Source organism: Furipterus horrens, unplaced genomic scaffold, assembly GCF_987537825.1.
Source record: "Furipterus horrens unplaced genomic scaffold, mFurHor1.1.pri manual_scaffold_1, whole genome shotgun sequence".
NCBI lineage: Eukaryota > Metazoa > Chordata > Mammalia > Chiroptera > Furipteridae > Furipterus > Furipterus horrens.
Window position 1 is genome coordinate 49,175,582 of NW_028327171.1, and position 13,332 is coordinate 49,188,913.

The 13,332-nt window shown below is 37.7% G+C and overlaps 1 protein-coding gene and 1 long non-coding RNA gene across 5 annotated transcripts in view; one reads left to right on the top strand and one right to left on the bottom strand.

Moving 5' to 3' along the window:
• The window catches only part of LPP (LIM domain containing preferred translocation partner in lipoma), a 646,088-nt gene that overhangs the window by 603,104 nt on the left and 29,652 nt on the right, over positions 1 to 13,332 (top strand). The window lies entirely within an intron of this gene.
• Positions 1 to 13,332, bottom strand: part of LOC150021066 (uncharacterized) — a 128,436-nt gene that overhangs the window by 30,863 nt on the left and 84,241 nt on the right. The window contains exon 2 of the long non-coding RNA XR_016510624.1: positions 8,522 to 8,617. This is a non-coding gene — a long non-coding RNA (uncharacterized LOC150021066). The remainder of the gene's footprint in view (positions 1 to 8,521; positions 8,618 to 13,332) is intronic.

A 13,332-nucleotide genomic window follows, 5' to 3' on the forward strand; every position in this document is an offset into this window, starting at 1 on the left:
TTCTGACTCTAAACAAAAATAGATTTGGGGGTATCTATCATTTTTATTACCCACCTTCTTGACTATATTCTTTGCAGCACAGTGGGTAGGAGGAAGCATGGACTTGGAGAAACAGAAAGGCTAATTTTTAATCTTGGCCCAGCTATATTCCAACTGAACAACTTTGGAAAATCACTTAGCCTGTCTTAGTGCTCTTTGTAAATTGGGATAATAAGGCTGTTTTGAGGACCTTAGATAATACATATAAAATGTATGGAACTAGTCAAAGAACATGTATGAATGACCCATGGACATGGTCACCAGTGTAGGAATTGACTGTGGAAGCAGGGGTGGGATGGGTAGAAGAGGGCAAAGGGGGACATATTGGGACAACTATAATAGAATAACAATTAAAAATTTTTTAAAGAAAGAAAAAAATTATGACGCATGAATTATGAACACAATAATGGTGGCAACATGATTACTTTGGAGATGTCATTTCTGTTAGGTCTTATAACATCAAAAGTAAAGCACAAAGTTCCAAACTCTGACTTTGGTACTTCTAAAATGATGTATAACACTTCATTTTCACACTCACAGCTTCTGAGACCTTACACTAGTGCCTTATATCTTACCAAAATGTGATTAGATCCAGAAAATCATGTGAAAGTCTTGGCACACGCTGTTTTCCAGTGAAGGACCCAGAGGGGCATAATCAGAATTTTATTAAGTGGCCACACTCTGAGCTGCATTGCAAAGATAAGACCTCTGTATAGGGAGACATGTCTCCTGATTCTGCAGTTGAGGTTCTGACAGCCCCAGAATCTACAATCCATCCCCCCCATAACTAGAAAGTGTAGGGGAACAGGTAAAAGGCTTAACAGAAATTTAAAAATTCAATCAATGGGTTTGAGGGAGGATTAGTGAGCAACCAAAAATGTCCATACCATAAAGGGATTTTCTCCCCCAAGAGACAGTATCTAGAATTTTGGACTGGTACTCTCTTCAGGTAGCTATTTGGAGTGTCTGTGATTTGCTCTCCTTGATGCAACATGAGTGAGGAGCACATTTAACCAGGTCTCACAGCCAACTTCCTTCATAAATATCCTCTGGTGAATGTGCCATGTACCCTTGACATGGGAAACAGTGTTCATGCAGGGGACAGGCTGCATCGACGTGGGAACTGGGAGTTCTTACTTCTGTTTTTTGGGCCAGAGACTGACTCTCACTCTGGAGCGAGTTGATTCACTCACAAGGTGAAGGAGATCTGCAATAAGTAAAGACCTCGTCTGAGGAACACGCTACATAACGACTAACTGTTTATTATTATTGCTTACCTCATCTAAGCAAAATGGTTATAACTATTGCCAAAATGCCCAACCTGTTCCCTCTGTCTTCTAAACCCAGTTTTACTCTATAAATCCTGGTCTTAGCCAAACTCAATAAGAACTCCCATTGTTAACCTCAATGGAGCCCACTTAAAGGCTGCCTTGCATTTGTGCTTTTATGTAGTCATTCATTGGTCAAGGAACACTTACTGCACACCTATATTTTGTAGCAGGGGAAGCAAAATATGGGTGAGACTTGGTCCCATCTCATGCAGCCCAAATAGGATGGGAGAAGCAAACATGTACTCAAAACCAGAACACAATGTAAAAATACCACAAGCATATCCTGCAAATGTTGTGTGGATGAAGAAAGAGGTAGCAACAAATTTTGCTGGAGAGGGACTAACTCGGGAAGGGGTCAGAAGGCACATATGACTGGAGTCTGAGTGGTCCAGTCATAGATAAAGTGAGAAGGGTAATATGAAGAGGGGTTCCAAGGGGGAGCAGTGTAGGGTACATTCAGGACAATGCAACCAATCTGATTTGGCTGCAGTGTATGGTGTACATAACAGGAATGGCTGAGTGTTCGGCAGATCAAAGTTACCGAAGTTCTAACCATGCTGCCAAGGAGTCATATTTCCCTCACAGGCATGGGAGGAGTGTTTTATGGTTTCTAGGCAAGGAAGAGATATGATGCTGGCTATGCTTTAGAAATATGCCCTGACAGGGTGGCATAGTTGATAAAATAAATAAAAGAACAGGTCATACACTGGCTGCTGTCAGACCAGATACCTGTGGATATATTTTGTTTTATATTCAAAATATTTTTTAAAAAATTGAAACTGGCTGTAAACTTTTTTAAATTTCAGAGATTTCACATAAAAATCTAGATTTCCAGTTTCTGCTTAAAAGTGGAGTTTACAAATTCTGCCTGGAAACAAGCAGCTAGAAATGAGAAGTAGTTTCCACTTCAGTTGGGGTGTGTAGTCTATAATTTGCCACAGTGGCCCCCAATGTTTATTGCTTACACAATACACATGTCACCCATTGACGTTACCTCTCTAGGCCTTGCATATAAATGCAAGACCTCTGGAGTAAAACAAATGCAGAAACAGTACCAGAAAGATCGTTGATGAATGATGAAGATGAACTAGGTTGCAGGCCACAGGGATAGAAAGGCGAGGATGGACTGGCTGGCTGATTGCTTTTATGTGTAAAGAATGAGAGAGATGGGAAGTCAAAGAAGACTCCGCTGTTTTTATTTTGCTTAATAAGTGAGTCCAATTCCCCTACAATCAGAAACACAGTAGGAAGAAAAGGCTTTGGAAAAATGTCAAGGTATTCAGTGTGGCCCTTTGTAGTTCAAGGCTCTGAAAGATGTTGCTAAGACTGTTGAAAATATACTTGTAAGTTAGTAGTCTAGTTGGTTAGAAAGTACTGTGCTAAAAGATGAAAGCTTATTATGACCCAAGCAGTCATATACTTTTTATTCAATGTCTGCCTTATGCACTTTATATTCAATTCTAACAACTTATCAGGCAAACATCAGTTCTTGAAACCAAGAAAACATGTACAGAAATGGAGACACATAAAATGCCTAGAGTGGGTTTATAACTATGAGTGTTATTTTATAGTGGAAACTGCAGAAACAGTCCTTAGTTTAGTCAATGTAAAATAAATGGGTCATGTTAAAATGTATATTTTAAATGCATTATAGTCATTAGGTAGAATCTCTTAGGAGGAAAAAAAGAAAAAGTCAATACAAAACAAGAAGCAAAGCCAGGACTAAGATAAGTGAGGCTTCTGGGAACCAATTGTAGGATATTCAGGCCCTGAAAGTGGGCACCTTCTTAAATTTTGCTAAGGGCCTCACTTGCCTCACCCTAGGTCCTGGCCATAATGTGGAGTTTTTGCAAATCAACAAATCATAAATGTTTATGATTGTAAATCATAAACTGTATTCTCCATCCCATGAGATTCCATGTGTGTGATTATAACTAATCATTTGAGATGTATAATCCTATTTAATTCTTATGTATATCCCCACTGTGGAGTGATACACGTAGAACAAGCTGTGAGTTGAGACTTGTGGATACCATCAAAGCCTCAAGCCTTGTCGTGTGAGTTTCCAGGTGGGGCCAAGCTACCTGGAATATCAGTGAAATATCCAATGATAGGCAATTGCTTGATAGCTGTGTATACTGGCATCATGCATGGAGGTAACCCTCTCTGGAGCAGCATCCATTGATACTGATGCAGCACTCATGGATTTTGAGGGTCAGTCACTAGCAGATCAGCATGCCAAGTTGATGGAGGAAGGAAGTTTTTGTTTTCATTTTCTTTTTTTAATGTTAGGGCTGCATTGTTTATTTATTTATTTACTTTAACCGTTTTATTGAGGTATAATTGATATACAAAGAACTGCACATATTTAATGTGTACAATTTGATGAGTTTGGACCTATGAAAATATCCATGATACCATTACTACCATCAAAGTAATATGTTCAACAACTCCCAGAGTTTCTTTGTGTCCCTTTGGTTTTTTGTTTTGTTTTTGTTTTGTTTTGTGGTAAGAACACAACATGAGATCTACCCTATTAAGAAATTTCAAAGTGCGCAATACCATATTGTTATAGTTGTTGTGTTGTATAGCAGATCTCTAGAACTTACTCGTCTAGCATGACTGAAGCTTTACATCCATTGAATAGCAACTCCCCATTTCCTCTCCTCTGTGATCCTGGCAACTGCTCTTATAGTCTCTGCTTATATGCGTTTGACCATCATAGATACCTTATGTAAGTGGAATCACAAAGTTCTTCTTCTTTGACCGACATACTCATATTTCATTTGGCATAATGTCCTCCAGGTTCATCCATGTTGTTGTGAATGGCAGGATTTCCTTCTTTTTAAAGACTAAATTATATTCCATCGTAGATATACACATTGTCTTGATTCACTCATCTGTCAGTGGACACTTGGGTTGTTTCTATACCTTGGCTATTGTGATTAGTGCTGCAATGAATATGGTAGTGCAGATATCTCTTCAAGATCCTAATTTCAATTCAGAATCTTTTACTTATGGCATTCCTCATTCACTTATAGAGAATGTGAGACCTTAAGTATCATCCAACCCAACCTCTTTGTTATAGAAATAAGAAAACTGAAACACAGAGAAGGGAAATAACTGGACTTGAACCACAAAACAAGTGTATTAGTTAGAATTAGGTTCAGATGAAGTGAAGAAAGGACTTGCAGTCATGATGAAATGAGACGATGTTAATTTCTCTCACTGAAGGAAGTAGAAGGCCAGGGCAATGGTAGGCAAGGACCCTGTCTCCTTCTGTGTTCCTCTGCCATGCTCACAGTAGGGCATCTGTTGAGGCATCCAAAATGGCTGTTCCTTCATTCCAGTGGACTGAGGTCAGGCCCCTTTTCTCTGGGGACACTTCTGCCTTCAACCCTTTGGCCAGAACTCAGTCTCATGGCCAAACCTAACTTTAGAGAGGATGTAAAAATGTAATATTTATTCTGGGCAACCATATACCTAGCTAAAATTTGGAGGTTCTAAAGACAGAAGGAAAGGACAGCTATAGGGAAACAACTTTAAAGGTGTACCACAGCAAAAAATGTGATTTCCAGGACTAATATTCAATTTCCTGACTCCCAGTTGAATGCTCTTTCTACTACATCACAGATTTTTTTTCTCATAGAGCTGTAATCTTTAAAAGACCACTTGGAATATATACAAGTTCATCATTTTGCATACCTATACTAGATGCAATATTTCTCCTTTGCTTATGAAAATGTTGTGTTTATTAATCCCTATATCTTATAGATAAGAATCAGGGAAACCCATATTTAATTCCCATGTGTCAATTTGTGACTTTGTGTGCATATAAGTAAACTTATCTTCAGTATCTTATTCTCTAAAATAGTGATAATGTTATAAGTATTAAATGGAATTGTTTTAAGAATTAAATGGAAAATACCCATGAAAGAGCCCATCCCAATGCTTAATAACCAGTAGGTATCTAATAATGCTATCTCCTTTCTCTTTCCTTTCTTGGGTTTCCTCCAACCTTAAGATGACATAGGTTTCCAGAAAGTAGTTGAAAAGGATCTGGATATACTTGACAAAACTTTTCTTAAGATAACCATAATAAATTTGTTTAGATGTATAGTGTGTTCTTCTTTACTTTAGGAAAACTCAAATTCTAGCCAATCTTTTTGTAAAATTTATTGGGGTGACATTGTATAATAAGATTATGTAGCCAATCTTAAATGAATCAAAAAGCTCTGGTATAATCATAGAGAATTGTTTAACTTATGAATGACTGTGCCCCAACCTCAGAGAGTATGATTTAATGTCTGGGGATGACCCAGGAATCTAAAGTTTTTACAGCTGTCTGATGAGTCTGGTGTGTTCTTATGTTGTAGGTAGATGACTATGGTGGTAGACTGGTGCAGAGAGAAGGAGGGAGGCTAAGACTCTAGTTAGGAGATTTCCATGATTACCTAAGTGAGAGGTGATGAAGTAATATGGTAGAGACAGAAAATGGATGGAAGTAAAACATTTAGTGGACAAAAATCAAGATGACTTGATGCCTGATGGGATATAGGAAAAGGGAACTTGATGCTGAATCTGATGTCAAACATCTTTCAACAGAAGCCAGACTATAGCTCTTGAAGTTTACCTGATCTGAACTTATAGGTTTGAGGTAAAAGATGGGAGGAATTTTAATATATAAAATATGGTCACTATTGCTATGAAAATTCTCAGTTATCTGGAACAGTGATCCAAATCCAATGAGATAAAATCTAAGAGAGACAAAAGTGAAATTCTGTTGCTAGCTTTAAAAATTAACTATACAAGTATATATGGGTCATTTAGTTTGACAGCTATTCATGTTAAAATACAAAAATAAAAAAGACCTGTGGGAAAGACAGTTTGACCCCAAGATCAATAATAATATGTAGAACCACAGAACAGTAAATGCACTCTTTGGCTGCATGCATATGAAGAGGAGGGTGCATAACAAGAAAAGCAGTAGGTCCTAAAATGTGTTCATTTGTGAGTGCCACATGTTGAAAGGAGGCTGGAAAACTGGAACTTTTGAAGAGAAAGGTGATCAGGAAGCAAGATGACAGAAATCATGTCCCATAAGGAATTGTTGAAGGAGTCCAGGTGTTTATCCCAATAAAGAGAGGGAGGGGCAATATTTTCAATAATTTCTAGGGCTATTATGTAAAAAAAAAAGGCAACAGACTTGTCTTTAGTGGGTAGAGGTAAGACTAATGAGGTAGAAGGTATTTAAATCAATGTAACAGAGATCTACAATTACACCTCTCAGGAAAATGCACACTTCCCAAGAAAATCTGCTCTGACGGGATGCGAACAGCTCCAGGGGCTGCACAGGCACTGATGGCTGCCTGGGGATGCCACGGAGGAAATTTGTGCATCAGGTTGACTGTGTCAGAAGACCCTAAGGTCATCCTCACTCTGGTGTCACTCCAGGATTCTACACAGAATTCTAGCTCCTTAATTTATTTGTACAATTAAATAGATAATTTGCCTTTATTACTTGATGCCCACACTAAAAAAAAAAAAAGCTGTTGTCTTTTCACATGTAGAGTTATTAAGAATAATATGGGCTACTTTTGAGGAAAAAGGAATTCTATACATATATTATGCCAGTGTATTCTTATTCTATTACTGGGCACAAACAATAGCTTACAGAATTTGAAAACACTGTCCCCTCTATGGAGGAGAAAGATGTATTTTGCAGTCATATAGTTTGAATATTATTATTGCTCAAAATACCCTACCTGAACAAACCTGATTGGTTTCGTGAAGTTAGAATGAATTAATTTTCTGTGTCTATGTCACAGAAAATTAGTATTTATTTTTTCAAGCATTTATTCGACAAAGAATCTCTTCCATATTTTATTCACCCACTTCTATGCTAGAAAAATAGTTTTTAAATTCCTTGTCTTTGAAGATATCAATTGTGCAGGCTGTTTCTACATTTCGTTTACTTTGCTACATGCCTAACTACTCCAAAACTTAGTGACGGAAAAGATCATCATTTATTATCTCTTACAATTTGATGGGTCAGGAATTTGATAGCATCTAACTGAGCAATTCTGGCTTAGGGCCTATTGTGAGATTTCAGAGCCTAGGGTCTCCCAAAGGCTTCTTTACCTGCACGTCTGGCACCTGGGCTGGGCACACTTGAACTGGTGTTCTGGAATAAATGAGGGTCTTCAGGCATTTTCCTCTATCTGAACATAGTCTTTCTATCATGGCAGCTTCAGGATAACCCAGCTTCAAACATGGCAACTCAGGGCTTCAAAAGTATGTGTCTCAAGAAAACTGTATCACATAGTATGAGCAACATTAGGAGTCATATAATGTCACCTCTACCACATTCCATTGGCCAGCAGTTACAAATGTCCTTTCAGGCCCCCACCACTCCCTTGTGGACCATCCAGATCATGTTGAAAGAAGAGAATGTGGGATGGGATATGCAATGATGTCATCATCCTGACAAATGCACTTTGCCATGCATTTCGCATCAGTATATTAACAGGTACCACTACAAACAGGCTCTCTGCTACAATGAAGGTATGAACAGTGCTGTGAAAGAACAGAATAGGGAAATGATTAATAAAGGAGATAACATTCACATGCCCTGGGCCCTGGAGAAGTTGAGCCATCTCAGTTGTTTAGAAAAATGTTCAAGGCAGAGGCAACCATGGAAGTAAAGGCCTGCAAGAACAGGAGTAAAGTGTTAAATAGTTTGGGTTGACGGGAATGAAGACTGTGTTGGGGGAATGATGGGATAGGTGCCTGGAAATGAGAAGTAAGGTGATATCCTGAAGAACCTTGAGGGTCAGGTTAAAAAGTCTGGCATTGGAGAGTAGTCATTGCCTTTAGAGCACAGGCGTATAGTAGATAGAATGCTCCTCTTGAGTAATCCATTCCATCTATGTTCTTTCCTGCCTTTGATAGTAAACATATCATCTCTGTGAAAGTTTGCTTCCTAGCTTAAACTGAACGCAGACTCTAAAGCATCGAATCACTTTAGTTTTTTTTCCCTTTTTTCCCACCACAAACAACGCTATGATGGCATGCATTTGAACAAACCAAAAGTGATTTCACTCTTCTCATTTTCAGACCTTTTGGCTAGATGCAGAGTGAGAAATTCATACCTTTTTCAAGTAGTGTGGGTTCTTTTTTTCCCAATTCCTCTCATCCATCTGGTTCTTTGGAGATCTTGGAATCCAGGAAAGTGTTAGTTCACTGCACTGAAATCCAAAAAAGACTACTAAACTGTGACAGAAAATTTGTATTCCAGAGAAATTGAAAGAGTTACTCCAACCACCCTTTTGCAACAGCAAAGAGAAAACATCTGGATGTTCTGTCCCCTTTGTCTTTCAGCAGCTACAGGACAGAAAACCCTGTACTAGTTTTCTGTGCCTTTCAAACCTACTTAATGTAAAAACACTTTGGCACAGTGGGAGTGGTGAGAGAAACAAAAATATGGGATTATTTTATTTCTAGTGTCAGAAATTATTTTACAGCCAAGATACAGTTTAAGGGAAGCAAATCACGTCTCTAACTTCTCTTTGTGCCTTCAGTAGGTTACAGTCTTGTGAATGGGTTCCAGATCTGGGTGTTTGTACACGTCAACAGTGCAGTGCTCAGAAGGAAACTACACAGTTGCAGTCATGATGTTGGCATGTCTTTATGGCCTTTCTAAGCTTTGGTGCTGTCTTTTGTCTTCTTCTGGCTTAAATATAATTAGAAGAACTTGTTTTCAGCAGAAGCCAAATCATTGCCAAATCTGTTCAACTGATCTGTAGAGAATTGATGTTAGCTCATGGCCCTCTGGCTGTTCTCTCTGCCACTCCCAGGAGTTAGAGGCTTAAAGTTTTCCCTTTCTTTTGAAAGAGGATCAAGTCTGATTCAAACAAGTTTTTCTGTCATCCCCAGGAGTACAAGGAAAGACCTTCTGTGACCCTAGTTGTTTGGCTCAGACCACTTGTGGCTTGCTATAATTTAGGAAATTATTGCAATTCATAAAGCCAGGTAGAAATAAACATCTTGGCAGAGCTGAGTTTCAGGCAGCTCTGAAGGGAACCGACATGTGTGCAAAATTGTATTGGGAACATTTCTAGTCTCTGCTTGCAGATCTTGATTCTAATGGATGATTCACAATGGATTTAATTGTGATCTGAAATGTGTAAGCAGGCAGTATACGCATAGCTGAAAACACCATTGCTTAAACCCTCATTTTAGATTTTGTCCCTGGACGGGTCAGTTATCCATAGTAGACAAATACTGTAAGTAAAAAGAGAATTGCCCTACCTTTGTTGTGTGATTAACTTCAGCTTACTTATATCCTTAGCAAAATTTGTAACACTAATTTTTTTCTTTTGACAAATACACTCTTGCTGAGATAGAATTGAAGAACCCAAGAGTTGGAAGAGAATTTAGATGTCAGGTAGTTGAATGGCATTTGCATTTTTCATTGAACAAATACTTATTAAGTGCCTGTTATGTACTAAGCACTGCTTCAGAGGTGAATGCAGTGGTGTCTCAAACAGACTGGCGGGAAGATAAGCAATAAGCAAGTCAACAACAGAGTGCAGAAGGTGATATCAGATAGTGATAAGGACTGTGAAGAAAATAACAGGGTAATGAGATAGAGTATGGCTCAGGAGAGGGTACTGCTTAAATAGAGTGGTGACAGAAGGCCATCTGAGGATGGTGATGAAATTTTGGGTATGTGTATGGGAGTAGGTGCTAATGGATGACTGTTTGGACCATTCGTTTTCATTCATTCATTTATTTGCTTAGTAAAGTCTTCATTGAGTTTCTTCTATGTAGTAGACATTGTTGAGTGAACTCCGGGGGTGAAATAGTAAACAAGAGATAGGACCTCACCCTATTGAAACTTCTGTTTAATCCTCAAATCAATCACAGAGCTTCAAGGGACCAAGAAGTTGCTTAAGTCTCTTTATTGTACAGGTGAATAAATTTCAGCCCAGAGAAGAAAGGCTTTGCATAAGCATCATTGCCAGTAGCTTGTCATCACAAGATAGGAGACAACCCATGGTTGAAGGGCATTTCTCCTTGTCACTATATCATGCAGGGTCTCCATAAGCATCTATTTCAACAATTCTGATTTAAAACAGTACTTGGGTTAGTGTTGTCACCCAAAGGTAAGCCATTTTCCCAATGGACCCTCTTGTATACTCCAAATTGAAGATAACATAATTGAGCACTGTCAAGATGGTGACTCATGGGCACTGGCATCAGGGGCTTAGATGGGCCTTAATTATAGTTACGTCAAGAAAATGGATCCTGCCAAGTATTTCTGCAACAAACTATGTATTCCATGAGACTTCTCTGCACTCTAAATGAATGATATGTATCTACTCCATTATTTATTAGGTGTTCCAACTATGTAAACTAAAGAAAAACATAATAAAAAGAGTTGAAAACAATAAAAAATGAAAGGAAAAAGAAAATTTCCCCTAATTCACTATGCATTGGCTATGGATGTCTGGGTGGGCATCTCATATTGTCTGTTTCTCTCCAATAACAAGAGCAATGGCAAGTAGGCTCAGCTGGTTAGTCAGAGACTCGAGAAACAAGAATCAAGGTCAGTCCTTACAGGGTACATTGTTTTTTCCCAGAGAAAAGATATTATAACACTACATTTAATCTCTTTACATTCTTAAATGGTACATTTTATATTTATCTTATTTAATTTTCCCAATTCTGAGAGGTAGACAAGGCAGAATAATTAGTATCCCATTCTACAGATGAGAAAATTGACACTCAGATTATGGAATTTTGTTCAGCTACTCTACAAAGTGATCCTCAGTGCACTGATACAAGTGTCTATTAATAGCCTCTCTGTACAAGTTACTAGTAGCAGGAATTATGGGAGCTGGACTGAAGATATCAGGCCATGAAGTTTAGAATAGGATTAGCTCCACAGAATTATTGGCTAGAGAGCCTCCATATTTATCAATTTGCGACAGTCTTGTTTTGACAGTAGTAGAAACCAAACTAATATAATAGACTCAGACTAATGATTTTTCACTGGTGGCAAATAATTATGTTAATAACTAATCAACATTAGTTGTCATATTCTTATCACTAACAATGGCCAAAATATCAGAGATGTTTTGGTATTCCAGAAAGAACCTAGTGTGGGGTTTGGAAAAGAGCACTATATAGAAACCAGAGCATCTAGGTTCTGAACTCAGCCTTTAGACTATTTATAACATTAGACAATCAACTTCCCTGAATGAAGTGTCCCAGTATATAAGGTGAGAGAGTCAGACAAGATGATTTTAAAATTTTTTTCAAGTTCAAGCAAACTATGGATTCGTGAAAGATTATGGCACAGCAATTTGCTGAAGATCAACAACTGCATTCAGTGTCATTTACATTATTTGGAACTGGAGAGAAAGATATAGGAGAAACTTATTAGTTGAAGGATAATGTGAAGTAGAAGAATGAACCTACACCTTCTAACTCCAAGAACAAGTCTTCAGAGTTAGAAGACATAGGTTTAAACCCTGACCATGTTTGTAATCATGTGGCATATAAGAGTTCTACCATTCTTCCTACTATAATATTGTTGTGAAGATTAAATGAGCTCCTGTTTGTAAACTTTATACTATACCAGAGCAAGCTGTTAATTTTTGTTTCGAGAGTATAAAATAATTTAAATTACTTTCATGAAGAGCTAAAAGAAAGTTAAGGGTTTGAGGTATAATAATGTTTACACAGAAGTAAGGACTGCTTTTCCACAAAATTCCCAGGGAAACAGGAGGAAATCTCTTAGGAATTCATTAGCTCATTTTATGTTATGACATTATCCAGTTGTCCCAGAGTATCATACCAAGATTCCTTAAGTAATCTATTTTTTTTTTTTAAATAGTGATGTGAAATATAGGAAAATACACAAGGAATGGGGAAAAAAAAAGGAAAAAATATAAAAGTAATGCTTAAATATAGTAATTCAACTTAATGATCAAAATGACAAGTTAATTAAATGTATATTCTAGGCCCCTTAGAATCTGTAAGAATTACCCAAAACTAACATTTATTATACAGCCCAAAACTGGGTATTTATTTTCATATATGTGTTCTTCTTGAGTCTTGGTGACACTGCAGTGTAGACATTTCAGTCTTGTTTCGTAGGTGAGGAGATGAAAGGCCAGCGAAGTCAAGAAAATTGCCTAGACTTTCAAACTCAGGTCTCTTGAATCTATCACCAATCCTCATCCCATATATGATAGACTTCGCCCTAGTTCCTGACTTAACAAGTCCCAACAGACCGTACCTTGAAGTTGTTGTAAAGCCAAATCTATGATCTGACTTGGCTTAATAGGAAAGGAATTTTATTCTTCTTTTTCCTCTCACAAACATTTCAGCGGAGTGCTGTGATCTTGTAATTTTGCTCCTGGCATGAAGGTTTGACACATTCATCAAGTCCCAGCCCCTATTCTCATCATGTTTCTTGGGGTTAGGAGGCATTCAAGAGTAATGTTTTAGAAGAATTAGCATACTACAAGGGCTACACATTTTAAAGTAAAAGAGCATCTCTCTGGGCCTTGAGGTATAAACAAACTAAATGTTCTATAATGAGGAGTTTTTAAAACATTTACTGAAGCTCAGCTCATAATCCCAACCCAAGTGCTTCAGAATAAACAACAGGGCATTATTTACTTTGTGAAGACTGTAATTTGCAGCTTATGGCAAAATTAAATAAAATGACCTAATTGTCCTAATCTTTTTGTCGTTCTTGCTGGCTTTTTTCCTGTGGTTTTAAGACATACTTGTTAATTTGAATTTTGGTTTTAGTCCAGATATAAACAAAATTTTGTAAGAATTTTTTTTTCTTAATTCCATCTTCCTAGTTATACATGTGTTTTTGTTTGTGTTCATTTGACACATAGATATTCATCTCTGACAATGTTGAGTTCCCCTTCACCAG